The sequence below is a fragment of the Amborella trichopoda genome, chromosome 6, assembly GCF_054954075.1.
Source record: "Amborella trichopoda isolate Santa Cruz 75 chromosome 6, AtrichopodaSantaCruz75HAP2 v2.0, whole genome shotgun sequence".
In the NCBI taxonomy this organism is placed as follows: Eukaryota; Viridiplantae; Streptophyta; class Magnoliopsida; order Amborellales; family Amborellaceae; genus Amborella; species Amborella trichopoda.
The window spans coordinates 42,260,271-42,274,939 of NC_142341.1; the positions used below are offsets into that span (position 1 = coordinate 42,260,271).

The following is a 14,669-nucleotide window of genomic DNA, read 5'->3' on the forward strand; positions in this document are numbered from 1 at the left end:
TCACCCACCCTATACACCACGGCCACCCTTCTCAACTCGTAGCTGGAGCCCCCTCTTCCATGCAACTTCCTCCCAGCTGCCTGCAAAGTGTTTGCGACCTAGTGCTTGCATCCAAACAATGTACGGCTCTCATTAGATCTTTCTCCCCTCGTCAAGATGACATTCGTGGGATCGGAAGATGGGCCAAGCGTCTTTGGGGCATCCCCGACTTAATTTGCAAAAGATTAGCGAGAGGTAAGACACTGTTCTTTTTGCCTGTAGCGAGCACCGCCTCCATCGCGGGGAAGTTTAACTCAACCAGATTCAAAGGTGCAGCCATCTCTCTCTCACCTTGGTCGCTAGAGAGTGGTGCTTTGAAAGCTCAAAAGGTTTGGGTAAGAGTTTTTGGTATCCCACTCCATGCTTGGCAGCGTACATGTTCAGGACACTCGAAAATGCTTGTGGGAAGCTGGTGTCTATCTACTGTAAATCGATAGAGAGTCTCCCCATGGGAGCTATCCAAGTACTCGTGGAGGTCTTGGACCCTGGTGCGATTCCCCTCTCTTTGGTTAGAGGTAGATGGACATTTTTTCAGGATGTTATGCACCTGGCAGCAAGCGTCGCCGCCTCCCCTACTTTTCTCAGCTCGGCGGCGCCACCTCCTATAGCCCCTGTCGATTCCAGCCATTGGATCCAGGTCTCTCGCTCACGCAAGAAGTCGGGTCTTCTCAACGATCCATCTGGCCATCGCACGACGCACACCATCCTTAGGGACCAGACTGGCGTCGCCTACCCCCCCCCCCCCCCCCCCCCCCCCCAAGGTCGACGCGTGTTCACTTACGTGCTCGGCCGTACTCCTCGATCCTAACCAGTCTCTTCATGGGTCGACAGATGGCAGTCTTGCTTCAGACCAGCCACCTTCTTCTACTGCCATTCCTCCTCTATGTGCCACATACCCCCTATCGCTATCGTTGATCCTCGCCCTCATCTCTTCCTGCCGTTTCCTGCAACCCAATGCCACGTGATCGTCCACAAGCCGTTGGAATCTCTTCTGAATCCCCCTTCTGTCAATTCTGCCAAAGCTGGTGACCATGTGGATCGCTCACAACTGTTGGATCCCTCATCTTCTCGCTGCGGTGCTTTCGTGGCTCCCCGCCACGCAGCCATCCCTCTGTCTTCTGTTTCAGGACGTGGTAAGTCATCGTTAGCTGACCCCCGTTTGCCGTCTTCGGGATCAAATCACCATGTCTATAGTCGGGCCCCCCTAGCAGGCCACCCCTGGTTCTCTACCTGTCGGGCCCCCCCTTCTCGAGCCCGCGCAAGTGTCTCTACCCCATGCTCACTTGCAGCCCTTGTCTATTCACCCTTCGTCGGCACCTCTCAAACTGTACTTTGCGGATTTCTCTCGCCCTCCGTGTACCCCTTGCTCTCCTCTTCCTCTGGTGGCCTACCCCTTACCTTTCTGCTTCTCGCTTGCCTCTCTTGCTTCTTTGCCACCTTTCCTGTCTTCACCCCCTGCCCTATTGAAGCCCTTGTCTCCGGTGAGGTCGCCATCCCTCCCTCTATCCTCTCCTCATCCTTCTTCGACCTTACCCTCCCATTCTGATTCTAGGTCTATTGATGCCTTGGACCTAGCCCAAGGGGCTCATCCTCTGGTGATGCGAGCCATGGGCATGAAATTTGATGGCCCACAGCATGTTCTGCAAGATTTCATCTCGGCCAACCCCTTCCCCAGGTCAGTGTGCCGAGAACCAACTCTCGTGATCTGGCCATCCTGGTGGTGGATTCAGGACCTAGCAATGTCTTGATTCCTTCTCCGCCTCCATCGAAGTCTAAGCTTAGACGCTCGGCTAGAAGAGCACCACCCCCGTCAAGACTTCATCCATGTTAATTCTATCATGGAATGTGCGCGGATTGGGTAGCTCTGCCAAAACTTTGGCTATCCGGGACGTTACAAATCAACTTCACCTGGCACTCATTGCCCTCTATGAAACTAAACTTCCGACGCATTTTCTATCCCAAATCAGACTGCTTTGGGGCCGCTGACCTAGTCAATGGTTAGCCCTCCCTACCTCAGGGGCATCGAGAGACATATGGGTCATTTGGGACCCTTCTCTGTTCTCTTTAAGCCACTCCCTCACTTCTCTTTTTTTTGTTTCGGTAGTCCTCTCCAGAGAGACCGACGGCTTTCTCTGGAAATTTTTTATTATTTATGGTCCTCACTCGGATGAGTGATTTTCCACCAGCATGAAAACGGGACAAGCAACAGAACAACTGTATGAGTAAGGCTATTTTGCGCTACGCACATCTGTTTTCTTGCACGCGCTGCAAGAAAAAGATCTAATGGACTCTCCCTTCACGAGCTCTTGTGGGAGGAGCTCCAACACGTGGCTGCCCTTTCCCCTCCAGTTTGGTGTTTGGGGGGAGATTTTAACGCCACTAGATTCTCCTTCGAAAGATATTCGAGGGCACGTTTCACTCCGACCATCATGAAATTCTCGGACTTCATTGCTTGCAACCCAGCTGATCGATATCCCATTGCAAGGCGCTCAATTCAGGTGGTCTAACCATTCAGATGATCCCACCTTTCCCAAGTTGGACCGTTTCCTCCTTAGCCCTGAGTGGGACACCGCTTTCCCGAGCTCTTTCGCCTTGGCTCTTCCCAAACCCACATTGGACATTGCCCAATTTTGCTTGATACCAATCCTGCCTCGAGAGGGCCCAGGCCTTTCAAACTCGAGTTATGGTGGCTCAAGGAGGCCAAATTCTATCGACAGATCCCCATCTGGTGGAACTCTTTCTCGCCTCAGGTTTCAGGTCGCGCTAGCTTTCAATTGCAAAAAAGATCCAGCTTCTTAAAGAGTCAACTAAGGGTTGGAGGATCAATTATCCCAACAACTTTAGAACTTTGAAAGCTTCTTCTTTGGTGGCGATTCAACAGTGGGATAAACAGGAAGAATTCAGGCCTCTCTCTGTCTCTAAAAGAGAATTGTGGATTGCCTAAAAGTCTGATTAATTTTTGATACTCAAGAAAGAGGAAATTTATTGGTATCAAAGGTCACGCCTCAAATGGTTGAAATTCGATGATCTCAACACGGCTTTCTACCACAAGACTATCAATTGTAGGAAGCGGGAAAAAAGTGGGTAACTGGAACAACCTACAGAAATCCACTTGGCCATCATCAAGTATTTTCAAAACCTTTTTACAGCTCCTTCTGGCCCCAAACCTCGCTTGGGCAACCTATCATTCCTGTCTATTCCTCCCCAGAAAGCAGCTTGGTTGGAACTCCCCTTTTCTGAAGCCGAAATTTTGAGAGCTATTCACAACCAAGGCCAAGAGAAAGCCCCTGGCCCTGATGGTTTCCGTATTGCGTTCTTCTCTTCTTTCTAGCATGTGCTCCGCCTAGAGATCCTGGCTTTCTTTGAGGAATTCATCGAGCGAGGTATTGTTCACAAAACCTTGAACGCTACTTTCATTTCCCTGATCCCTAAGATCGAAGGCCCTGAGGAACTCAAGGACTTCCGTCTTATCAGCCTCCTTAATAGTTCTTTCAAAATACAGACCAAAGTGTTGTCTTCCTGCCTCAAAAAAGTTCTCGGTTTAGTTATCTCCCCTTAGCAAGGAGCCTCTGTGAAAGATAGGTAAATTCTCGACGGAGCTTTGGTGGCCCATGAGTGCATTCATTTGAGGCATCTTGCCAAGCGTCTAGGTTTGATTGTTAAATTGGATTGGACCAAAGCCTACGATCACATCGATTGGGCCGTCCTAGATGAAACCCAACGCCGAATGGGTTTTGGTCATAGGTGGAGGTCTTGGATTTGGGGCTGCATTTCCAGCCCATACTTCTCGAATCTTAACAATGACTGGTCGAAGGGTTTATTCCCGGCCTCGAGGGGCTTAAGCCATGGTGATCCCCTCTCCCCTTTTCTTTTTGCCATAATGGCAGAAGTGTTTAGTCGCTCAATCTCTCAGCTTTTTGATGCTGGTCTCATTCATGTATTCCATTGTGGGTCCAGGTGTCCTGTGATCTCACACCTCCAATACGCCGATGATACTCTCGTCTTCTGCAAGGCTTCCCCCCAAGAGACAAATGTTCTGTTTCACATTCTCAAACTGTTTAAGTGGACTACGGAGCTCAAAACAAATTTAGGTAAATCCAAGATGATTGGGGTTGCCCTCGACCCTAGCATCACCCATGTTTTGGATTATACTTGGGGTTGCTCCGCAGAATCCCTTCCTTCCACCTACCTCGGTCTCCCCCTTTGCATTGGTAGACCAAAACTCAGTGCATGGGCTCATATCATCGATAAGTTTGATCGTAGGTTTGCTTGTTGGAAAGGTCGGTTTGTCTCACTAGCCGGAAGAACAACCCTCATCAAAGCTACATTTTGTTCCATTCTGATCTTTCAGAGGTCCCTCTTCAAGATGCCGGCATCAATCATCAAGCGCCTCAATTTTTTGATGAAACAATTTCTTTGGGAAGGAGATAGTGATAAGCGCAAGTTCCACCTTGTGGCTTGGGATAAAGTGAGAGCAACATGGCATCTCGGAGACCTAAGTATTCGAGATTTGCAGCTCAATAATACGACTCTCTTAAGAAAGTGGTGGCGGCAATTTGCAATGCAATCCAATCACCTTTGGAAGTCTGTGTTACAAGGGAAATACAATCTTCAACCTTCTTCTTGGCTACCCTCCTTGAGAACCTACATCAGATTCTTGCGTACTCACATGTCTTTTAAACATAACTCCAGGATTCTTGCTAGGGATGGTCGTCAGACTCTTTTCTGGTTCGACTTTTGGGTTTGATCTTCTGTCTTGCGGGATCTCTTCCCTTCCCTTTTCCTTCTCACGGTCAACCAGGATGAGCTGGTTTTCGAGGCTTGCCAAATCGTTCGACACATAAGAGTTTGAAGTCCCATCTTCAGGAGGTCGCTTCGCGAAACAGAGCTAGAAGACTTTCTTAACCTCTCTCTTTTGCTAGAACAACACTTTATTCCATTGAGGGGTTTTGATAGGCTGATTTGGTGCCCCCCCCCCCCCCTTCGGGCACCTTTTCGGTATCCTTTTTCTATCGTAAACTGTCTCAACTCCCTAACTTCCCCCTTAAACCCCCCCCCCCCCCCCCCTCCCTCCCTTGCTGCTCGAGCCTGGATCTCTGTGGTTCCACCCAAAATTCAGTTCTTCACTTGGCTAACCCTTCACCAAAGAGCCTTGACCGTAGACCTCCTTCAGAGATGAGGCATCCCCATCCCCAACCGATACACAATTTGTCCCCAACCGATGCATAATTTGTCTAGTGGCAGAGGAGACCAACTTGCACCTCTTTCTTCATTGCCCTACCAACTTGCACCTCTTTCTTCATTGCCCTTACGCCCATTCCTTGTGGGGTTTGCTTCTCCGACTGTTTCAGTGGCAGGGGGCTCTCCCCTCTTCGATCCCTTGCCTCTTTTCCTCTACCCAGTTTCTCCCTTGGGGCCCTCAGGTCGTTTGCTCTGGAAGGCTTCCATTTTCGCCCTTCTTTGGTCCGTCTGGAATGAGCAGAACAATCAGATTTTTCAAGGAATTTTCAGGTCCCCTGAAGTGCTATTCGACCAAATTAAATCCTTGGTCTCCTTCTGGGGTTGGTAACCACAAAGTTTTCAAAGGGGATAGGTCAACTTTCCTTCTCTCCTGGTGGCCTCTCCTCTATCTTGATCATACCAGGGCCTCTAAATCTTCTCTTTGGCTGCCGCCTCCCTCGGGATCCATTACGCTGAACTTTGATGGTTGTTCCTCCTTAGGCAACCCTGGAAAATTAGGCATTGGAGGGCTCTCACAGGATCACAAGGGTCATATTCTAGCGTCTTTTTCCAAATCCATAGGGCATTCAGATGCTTAAACTGCCAAAGCCCTCGCCCTTCTTGAAGGTCTGCGTGTGTATGCTACAGGTTGGACGTCTCTGCTTAATGTTGAAGAAGATTCCCTCAACATCATTTGTTGGGCCTCGGCAGCAGTCCCCCTACCCATGGTCTCTGGCCCTTACATTCGAAGAAAGTGCCCATCTTTAGTCGAACATCTCGATATCTTGGAGTCACATTTGGCAAGAGAATGCCTTGGCGAACTCCCTCGCCAAAGAAGAAGTGGGGATTACACCATCTGTGGAAGGCTTGTAGCTAGATTGGGAGGTGTTATCGGTGTTGCTCGTTAGGTGTTTTTTTATTATTTCTTTGTCTTTAGGCCTCTTTAGAGGCCTCCCTTTCGTTACATTTTGGTCTTGGTCCCTTTCGGTAGGACCATGCTCTTGTACCTTACCAGTTCATTCAATAAAGTTGTTAACAATATCAAAAACAAAAGATAATATATTGCAAGATGCACTATTTTTTAGACTCAAATCTTTCTTTTTTTCTCATATTCAAACATCTCGATTCAAGATGATCAATTAGATGGTTTTCAACATCAAAACAACTTTTTCTGATGGAAATCTGAGGTGCATCTGTAATTCTACATTTTAAAGCTGCAACCTTATATAAACTTTTTCCATAGAATATTGATGAGTCAGATCCAAACCACAGAAAAATAATAACAAAAAGAAAGTAAATTAGAGGACAGCCACATTACTCCTTATTTTTCATACCTATGCTAATATCTCTTTTATTATTTAGCATTATTACAAAACTCCAGTTAGATATATATTTGTCACTTGGAATGTTAGGACCATAAGTTTAGAAGATATATTTAGCCCTGCATAAGAGGAATGAAATTTGAATGGAGCCGCCTTCCCTGGAAGAAGAGATAAAGTGAGTAACTTGGCTAAGACCACCTTGGGTCCTGAAGATTTTCTACAGGCTGCACCTTTTTTCCGGAATGTGGAGATTGACTACTAGGGAGGTATATTGGGGTTTGTTTATGTTTTTGATAACTAGAGATATATGAGGAATTCTACAACCATGATAGAATGGCATCCACAATTAATGCAACCTTCACTACACTCATCCACGAGTGGGGACTTTTGGAAATGTTTGACAACAATTAGCCTAATGGGGGAGTTACATAAAACTATTATAAAGGTATTGTCCGGGACAATGCATTAAGGCATCCGTGTTGAACATCTAGGTCATGCCTTGATGTGCAGAACAGCCACTGCACCCCGCCTAGGCCCAGGTGGGCCACCCTGGATGGGGGTCTACTAGGCATGCATATGGCGCCTTGCCACAGCACCATCTTGGCTGTTTTGTGTGTGTATCCATGCACTATGTACGTGTTGTGCTTTGTGAGGGAGTGAATGTGTAACAAAGATAGAGTGGAGGGGAGCGATCTAGATTATGCTATGTAAATGTGTTGTGGTGTGTGTTTGAGAGAGAGTTACGCTGAGCCTGTATGTTTGTTGTGTTGTGTGCATGTATTTTGTTCCTCCCTCTCTCACTCGCTTTTCTACCATTCTCTCTCTTGAAAAATGGGGAGGTTTGTGGGTGTGTTATTACTCTCTCTCTGTTTCACCAATCTTGCTCTTCTCTCTATATATCTAACTCATTATGTTGTGTAGGTGTGTATGTTGTATTGTGCATGTGTTCTCTCTCTCTCTCTCTCTCTCTCTCTCTCTCTCTCTCTCTCTCTCTCTCTCCCCCTCCACCTTTTTTCTTTGATGCTACCTCAGGTAATAGGGCGCCCTCCTAGGCGGCTTTTTATGCCCTCTTAAAACCTTGGTTCGGAAGATTGCAGGAAGTGATAGATCAGTTCTCCAAATTCCTGAAAACAAACTAGTCATAATTTTTTTTTTTATTACGAGTATGATGCCTTCAAGTGCATCTAGTTATCATAATAAAAAAATTATATTAAGCTTTTATTTTTTTTTATTTTTTATTTTCTTTTTACATGTCTGCATTTTTTTGATGTTACTATTTAACAATGGGACAAATTATGGACTTGCACGTTCACATTTGACAAAGAAAGAGCGTGACATAACTAGTGATCATACTAACAGTTGAATGCCTTTATTGATCCTACGCCAAGCATACTCCTGCCATCCATTCGGGAGAGCATCAATGAACTCCGTGGTAAGAATTGTAGTACTATTTCGTACCTGCCCATGTCAAATCACTTCAACTTACTATGGAAGAATAGAAGAAAGAGCACTCAACTCCTGATGTAGCCAATCGGGTTGCAAATTTTCCCCATTTGAAATAGAAAATGAAGATCTCTGACCAGAATACATCCAAAATGTGACAGAAAATATAGAGCTTTTCTATAGTTCTAAACAATAAAATTTTTGATAGACTGAGTAATAACTTTCGGTTTTCAACTTTTGCTATTGTCTTCTTGCCATTGACTACAAGACAAGCCAAAATTTTAAATGAATAGAAACAATTACAGAGAAAATGACAAAAAGTATAGAATGCAGAAAGATGTTTTGGCGAACAGCCACAATATCAAGTGGCTAAATCATTCACAGCCAGCATGTGGCCCAGCAAATGTTAGATACACCAAGAGTAATTACGCCTATGGGCGCCTGTTCTGGCAATGATAAAGAGTAACAGCAACTTATGACAATGTCCAAGACCAAAAAGCTTACCTGTTCCCATGTAGCTAATGCTTCACATGGATTAAAATCAAATGATAACCCTTCAAGCTCCCCAGTTATAGGATCCTCCTGGAATTCGTAATTCAAAAAAAGTTAGGACAGAGAAAGAAAAAGGAACATTGGTCTATCTGATAAAATACGCAAGATGAAGCATAAAACTCACCCATTTGGGCACAGTATCACTGGGAAAACGAAGTGTAATTTGGCAGTGATCTTTGCTGAAAGCTTGCAAACCTAAGCCATTTGCACACTGCATCATATACAGTATACAACATGAGGACTAATTCATTACAACCATAAAACACTTCTAACATTACATCCTAAAAGTTTTTAATTATCTTTAAAATGCACATGGGATCATTCAAGTCACGCAGAATAAAACGATGCAAGAGCAGAACAATATGGCGCAATCAGCAACAAAATCAACAAGGTCTCAAATGCCTTGAATCATGGGGAGTAAGCCCTCTTCTTTGTCAAATGGTGGCAAATAAATTAGACCAGGCATCCCTAAGAAAAAGGATATCATAAGCCAACTTACATATTAAACATAAAGGAAATCAGATGGAGCTTCCAATGTCTAACACCTGTCTGACACTGATACTACTAGTAAAATTGTTGGATGATGGAATGAGACATGAATATGGTTGTAATATAGGCCGGACATGGTCCTTGGAGTAAGCCTAGTAATGGACATTCCTGTCCTGCAGTTATTTTTACTTCAAAAGAAAACACTGGATGAAATTAAAGAATAAGAAAATGATAAAACAAGAATAACAGAAAAGGCAAACTCAATATAAGATATTAAGGTTTTGGAATTAGATAGAAATTATTCCTTATAGTGATTATTCCTCACCCTTCTTAGACCATGTAGACAAATCCTATCCTTCATGAATTATATGAAATCACTGCAGTCAAATTTAACCACAATTTGCCTTTTAGATATGATATCCATAATGCCTAGAACCAAATAGTAATCTAAAGATTCCTCACCATGCACTTCTTGAAACTTGTGTGCAGAGATTCCAAAGATTTCACATCTTCATCCGAGAGTACAGATTTCTGGCCTAGCAAGACAATCAAGACGAAACTTCAGCTAGCTCACAACAATACATAAGCATGAACTAAAACAGGCATGAGCCTGGTAACAACACAAGCCAAGTGGAAGAAGGCTAAATGTCATATAAAAATTCATATCAATCTGTACCAATTGTCGAGACCCCAACAATATAAATGATAGTTGCAGCTATCCCCGCTGTTACAGCCACTGCCAGTCCGAACTGTAGAACCTTCATTTATTAACCCCTGATCAATTACTAAAAAAAAGAAAAAATAAAGGAAAAGAAGAAAGATGTTAGAAGCACATAAAGTAAGATTTGCATTTGAAAAGATTACCTGGTACCAATTAAATTAAATGGAAAGCATGAATCGCCAGTAGCTAGCTTACTTTAGATTACCATGACCATGCATAACAATAAAAGAAAGAAAGCCAAGCTAAAGCATTGTTCAGAGGTAATGCATATGATTAAACTTGGCTAACATATGTTTCATAGCAGGTAGAGTTTGTCAACCAATATTCTTTTGAAGCACAAGTAAGACAGACTGTTGAAAATAAACTTGCAAATTGAATCAATTGGCTTCTAGGGTTTCTCCGTGCACGACTATAATGCTAAAAATCGATATCATAATCGGTATTAATTTTGCCCTCACAAAATGAATTTGCCCTAGAAAGTTTATACCAGGACTATCTATAATGTCCCTTGTTTGTCAGTGGTCACAATCAGTGTCTTCGAACTCGGCCCTCGCCAAGTACTCGGCCCTGGCTTGAGCCGAGTCATTCAGCCAAGTCCCAGTGGACTTGGCCAAGTCCTATACAAATGGTTAAAAAAGGAAATACAAAAAATAGGAAAAAATAGAAAAAACCCCGCATTGAGCATGTCGTCCACATAGCTCATTGTAGCCACCAGTTGCCCTTGATGCCTCCAAAATCATTCTCTCTTCTCTTGGCTTCTCATATCAGCCCCCAACGGCTTTCTCTCTTATCTTTCTAACCTCTTAATATTGATGGTGAGGGTTGGGGCTTTTCTTTGAGAAAAAAGAAAGAAGAGGATGCAAGAGGAAGATGGGAAAGATGCAAGAGGAAGACAAGAAGACACACAATCAAGCTGAGTTGCACAGGAAAAGAATGACAGACCCAGTTTTGGATGCCTTGATGCATCAATCCCTGATGTGGGAAATTTTAGAGAGAGAGAGAGAAAGGGTTTTTGAGAGAGGAAAGACAGGAAAGGAATGGACCCTTTTAGAGAGAGAGAGATGAAGACGGGGCAGATCTGGCCCCCTTTTAAATGAAGAGTGAAGACCTTGGGAATTTCCAAGAGAGAGGGAAAAAAGGGGGGCAGATCTGCCCCTTTTAGAGAGACAGGAAAGGCTAACAAGAAAGGTATTTTACTTCTACTAAGCTCATACATGTATACTAGCCTCCGCCATTGACCGAGGCCGAGTAACTCCGCTGAGTCCGTGATCACTGGTCACAACATACTAGCCAAACATCTGGGTTGCTAATTGGTAGCCTAGTTCATTACATTGCATAAATTCCCCAAGTCTTTTGCGGGTTGTAAGGACCACATCCATCCTCCATCGAACATATGGTCATCTCCTCAAATTTCAGAGTTACATCTCAAATTATTAAAAATTAGGTGAAATTTTCTTTAAATCACAGGAAAGATACATTACATCAATAATTGCACCACCGTGATGGGAAAGAAATGTTGACTAACAAGTGTTCTCCATAACTTTTTCATTCAAAAAACCAGTGCTCTTTCATAAATTTGTCAATTCTATCAAGCTTAATTCAACATTATCAGCATCAGAGATTTTCAAATCACTGAGCTGAATCATTACCGATAGCCTAACAAAAGATTCGTACAATGCTGCTCTACACAGACAAAGGAATTGGCCTTCTGAAAATTAAAATTGAAAAATATAAATGAAGGTCATCCTGCTCCCTTTAGACACTGTGTGTTGTGATCCTAGCATGATCAATCACATTTGAGATGAAGGTATTATACACAAGGTACATACGTCAAGAACATATACATCTTTTTTTTTTTGAGAATGAAAGAACATATACATCGTTGTGGGTTTATTTTAACCAAACCTCACATGGGTAAATCTCCTTAAAATTTCAGGAAAAGAGATACTTAAGCATCACAATTAGTTATGGCCCTCATTTTCAGCAGATTCAACTGATCCATGCTGAGTATAAAAGTAAGAGGCATTGAGTTAAAAACTTAATCTATAATCCAATGTAATAAACTAATTGTTATAGCCAGCATTTTCAATAGGTTGCAGAATAAAACAATAAAAGACATTGAACGATTACACTTGATAATCAATCATACAATGAAATTAACTAGCAATAAGAAAGAGTGCCCAAAATATATCAAAAAGGTATAAATCAAGCAAAAAAATCGCAAAATTGCGTTATTCCTAAGAGAATAAGTGTGGAAAATTGTAGAAATAAAGAATAAGCAGAAGAGGAATGGTATAAAATGACATGCATTTCCCCGGACAGAAGAAAAACCTGCTTTTTTTTCAGTCCATAAATGAAACAATGGCTCTTCATATCTGATGCGGAAAACCAGTAACCCCAAATCGAAAAAACTGAAGCTATTGCTGTAGAAAAAAGATAGACTCGGGACCCGATTCCAGAGAGTGGAGGAAAAGGAGTAGCCGAGTTCGTTGCTTGCAGAGGTGAAGCAGTTCGTGGAGCAGCTCTTTTGAACTGCGTCTTGCGCGTTCAGGTCTATAAAACACGCACAAATAGAACCAAATGGACGCGCACCCGGCGCCATAAAACTTAATCCACTTAGACCCTCAGGTCCAAAGAAACCCGTGGACACCCACTAAATTTCGTACGCAATAATAAGCTTCTCAAAGGCCAAACAAAGTAAATCCTCACCTCGAGCATTTTGAGCATAGGAAATTTCCTGATCGCTTTAAAATTAATTTCTAACACTAATTAATGATATTGTAAAAAATTTCAACCGGATAATAATAATTTCCCCTATTTTCTAAGTACGCGGCTTCGCCCGTGGCCAGTTTCGACTCTCAATGTCCGAACTCCTCATTTAAAGATTCTTTAGTTGCAAGGACAGGGGACTTTTAGTAAAAAATAATGCATTTTCTTCACATATTTCTGTTTTTTTTTTCCCTTTTGAGTACCAACATATTAAATTTCAAGGAGAATTTGTGAATGAAATGTGGTTTTTCTTTTTCATTAACATTTTAGGGTTCCAAAGGAAATTTACTAACCCTGCAGACTGTATTCTCCTCCTCGCCCAACTGAAGTGGGTTTTTTTACTGCTGTTTTTGAGAACACCTTCTTAATGATGAATAGATGCTTAAGACGTCTTGCTTTTTTCAGACATTTTTTTTTCCAGATATTTTATGAATGGATGTCTATGAGATTGTTTTCTCATGAAAATGTGGATTTTTAGATGAAATGGTTAGTCTTTCTTTGGATATTTGAATGGATGCCTAAGCAATCTTGCTTTTCAATCTCTTGCTAGATGCACTAAACACACCTTTAATTTTTAATTGTGTGAATGGATTCTTTCTAATTACTGCATCGATGGACATTAAACATCGCTACAATCTGATTTGGATTTTTTTTTTTGTTGTGAAGGCCTTCTCGACATGAAAATGTAGTCATTTGGACAAAAATTTAATCCTTTTTTTTTTTTTTCTTTTCAGATTGTTGATGAGTGGATGTCCAAGATCTGTCTTCTTTCTTTCTTGCTAGATGGGTCTTCTTTCTTTCTTGCTAGATGGGTCAAAGGTGCAATTTGAATGTTTCCAAGATCTGTGTTTTTTCTTTCTTGCTAGATGGGTATAGGTGATTCTGTTCATCACAATCTATATCATCTGTTTTTCTCTAGGTTGTTTTTTTGTCAAAATTTGGTGTACTTGATCTGCTATTGACATCTGAAGGAATGGATAGTTCATGGCGTGAGATTTATTAAAGTACTTGCTTTTAATTTTTTAGGGAGTTTTTTTCGTTTACTCTCTATTGTCATTTTAGAGCTTGAATGATTGTTATGGGAAATCTGTGCTTTACATTTTGCAACATTCACTATCACTTGCTAATCTTACAGTATGTTATCAAACACAAAAATCAAGAACTTTTTTAACTTCCCAATAGGTTATCAAACACAGAAATCAAAAACTTTTGACAATAACTTCTATCTTCCCAACAAAGAGGAACTTCTGATTTACATTTCATGAACTTGCTTCCAATTATCAAACAGAAGCTAAAAATATGGCTTACATCCCTTATAGAATTAGGATCCCTTCCAATTTTCGCAATACATGTCTATCCTTAAATCTTGATTAATAATATAGTATAGATATTTTGTATATTCAAAATCCAATATTAGTTCAAAATTATACAAAGCCTTAACTTTTAATTTTTTATTTTTTAAAAATATAAAAATATTGAAAACAACAAAATTTCGACCATGTCTATTTTTTAATCTTGAAAATCTGAAATACATGTAATTTGCTCACTGCAAAAAAATTGCAAAAAAATGGTTACAGACGTGAGAATGCAAAAAATAAAGGTCAAATTTACATAGCATTAATTATACGAGATATGGGCGTAACTCTATTTTATTAAAAATAATCAAATTTATCTTTGAAAAGCTATTTTTTAGAATTTTTGAATTGATTAGATATTTTATTTTAAAATATCTTTTGTCTTTTCATACGTAACGGTAAACTAAAAGAAAATAATTTTATACTATTTTGTCTTATAGTAATTAAGGACCCCGATCATATTTTTTTATAGTTCTAAATATTTATACACGTTGCAATCACACTTCTAGAAAATCATGTTTGAGGTATTTGTACGATCCAAAGTTTTGCATCTACACTTTCGTCATCTCAAAACTCAATCTAATAAAAAAAACTATTTTGCATGTTATATATGGTCAAATGAGTCCCATCTAATAATGAATCTAGACCATCCATTGATGAATTTCAATATCTAGGCTTTTATAAATTTAAAATCATTTTTGTCTTTTTTAATATTGTTAATCTAATGATATAAAGTTATCTAAAAAAGTTGGAAAGATA

At 41.5% G+C, this 14,669-nt stretch overlaps 1 pseudogene across 1 annotated transcript in view; it reads right to left on the reverse strand.

Moving 5' to 3' along the window:
• LOC18429907 (sialyltransferase-like protein 2) overlaps nucleotides 1–12,327 on the reverse strand; it is a 29,105-nt pseudogene extending 16,778 nt beyond the window's left edge. The window contains exons 1-6 of the transcript XR_016058597.1: nucleotides 12,118–12,327; nucleotides 9,742–9,850; nucleotides 9,528–9,601; nucleotides 8,701–8,787; nucleotides 8,529–8,606; nucleotides 7,939–8,039 (exon numbers count right to left, since the gene is read on the reverse strand). The product of XR_016058597.1 is annotated as a sialyltransferase-like protein 2 (transcript). The remainder of the gene's footprint in view (nucleotides 1–7,938; nucleotides 8,040–8,528; nucleotides 8,607–8,700; nucleotides 8,788–9,527; nucleotides 9,602–9,741; nucleotides 9,851–12,117) is intronic.
• Between the last annotated feature and the right edge of the window lie 2,342 nt (nucleotides 12,328–14,669).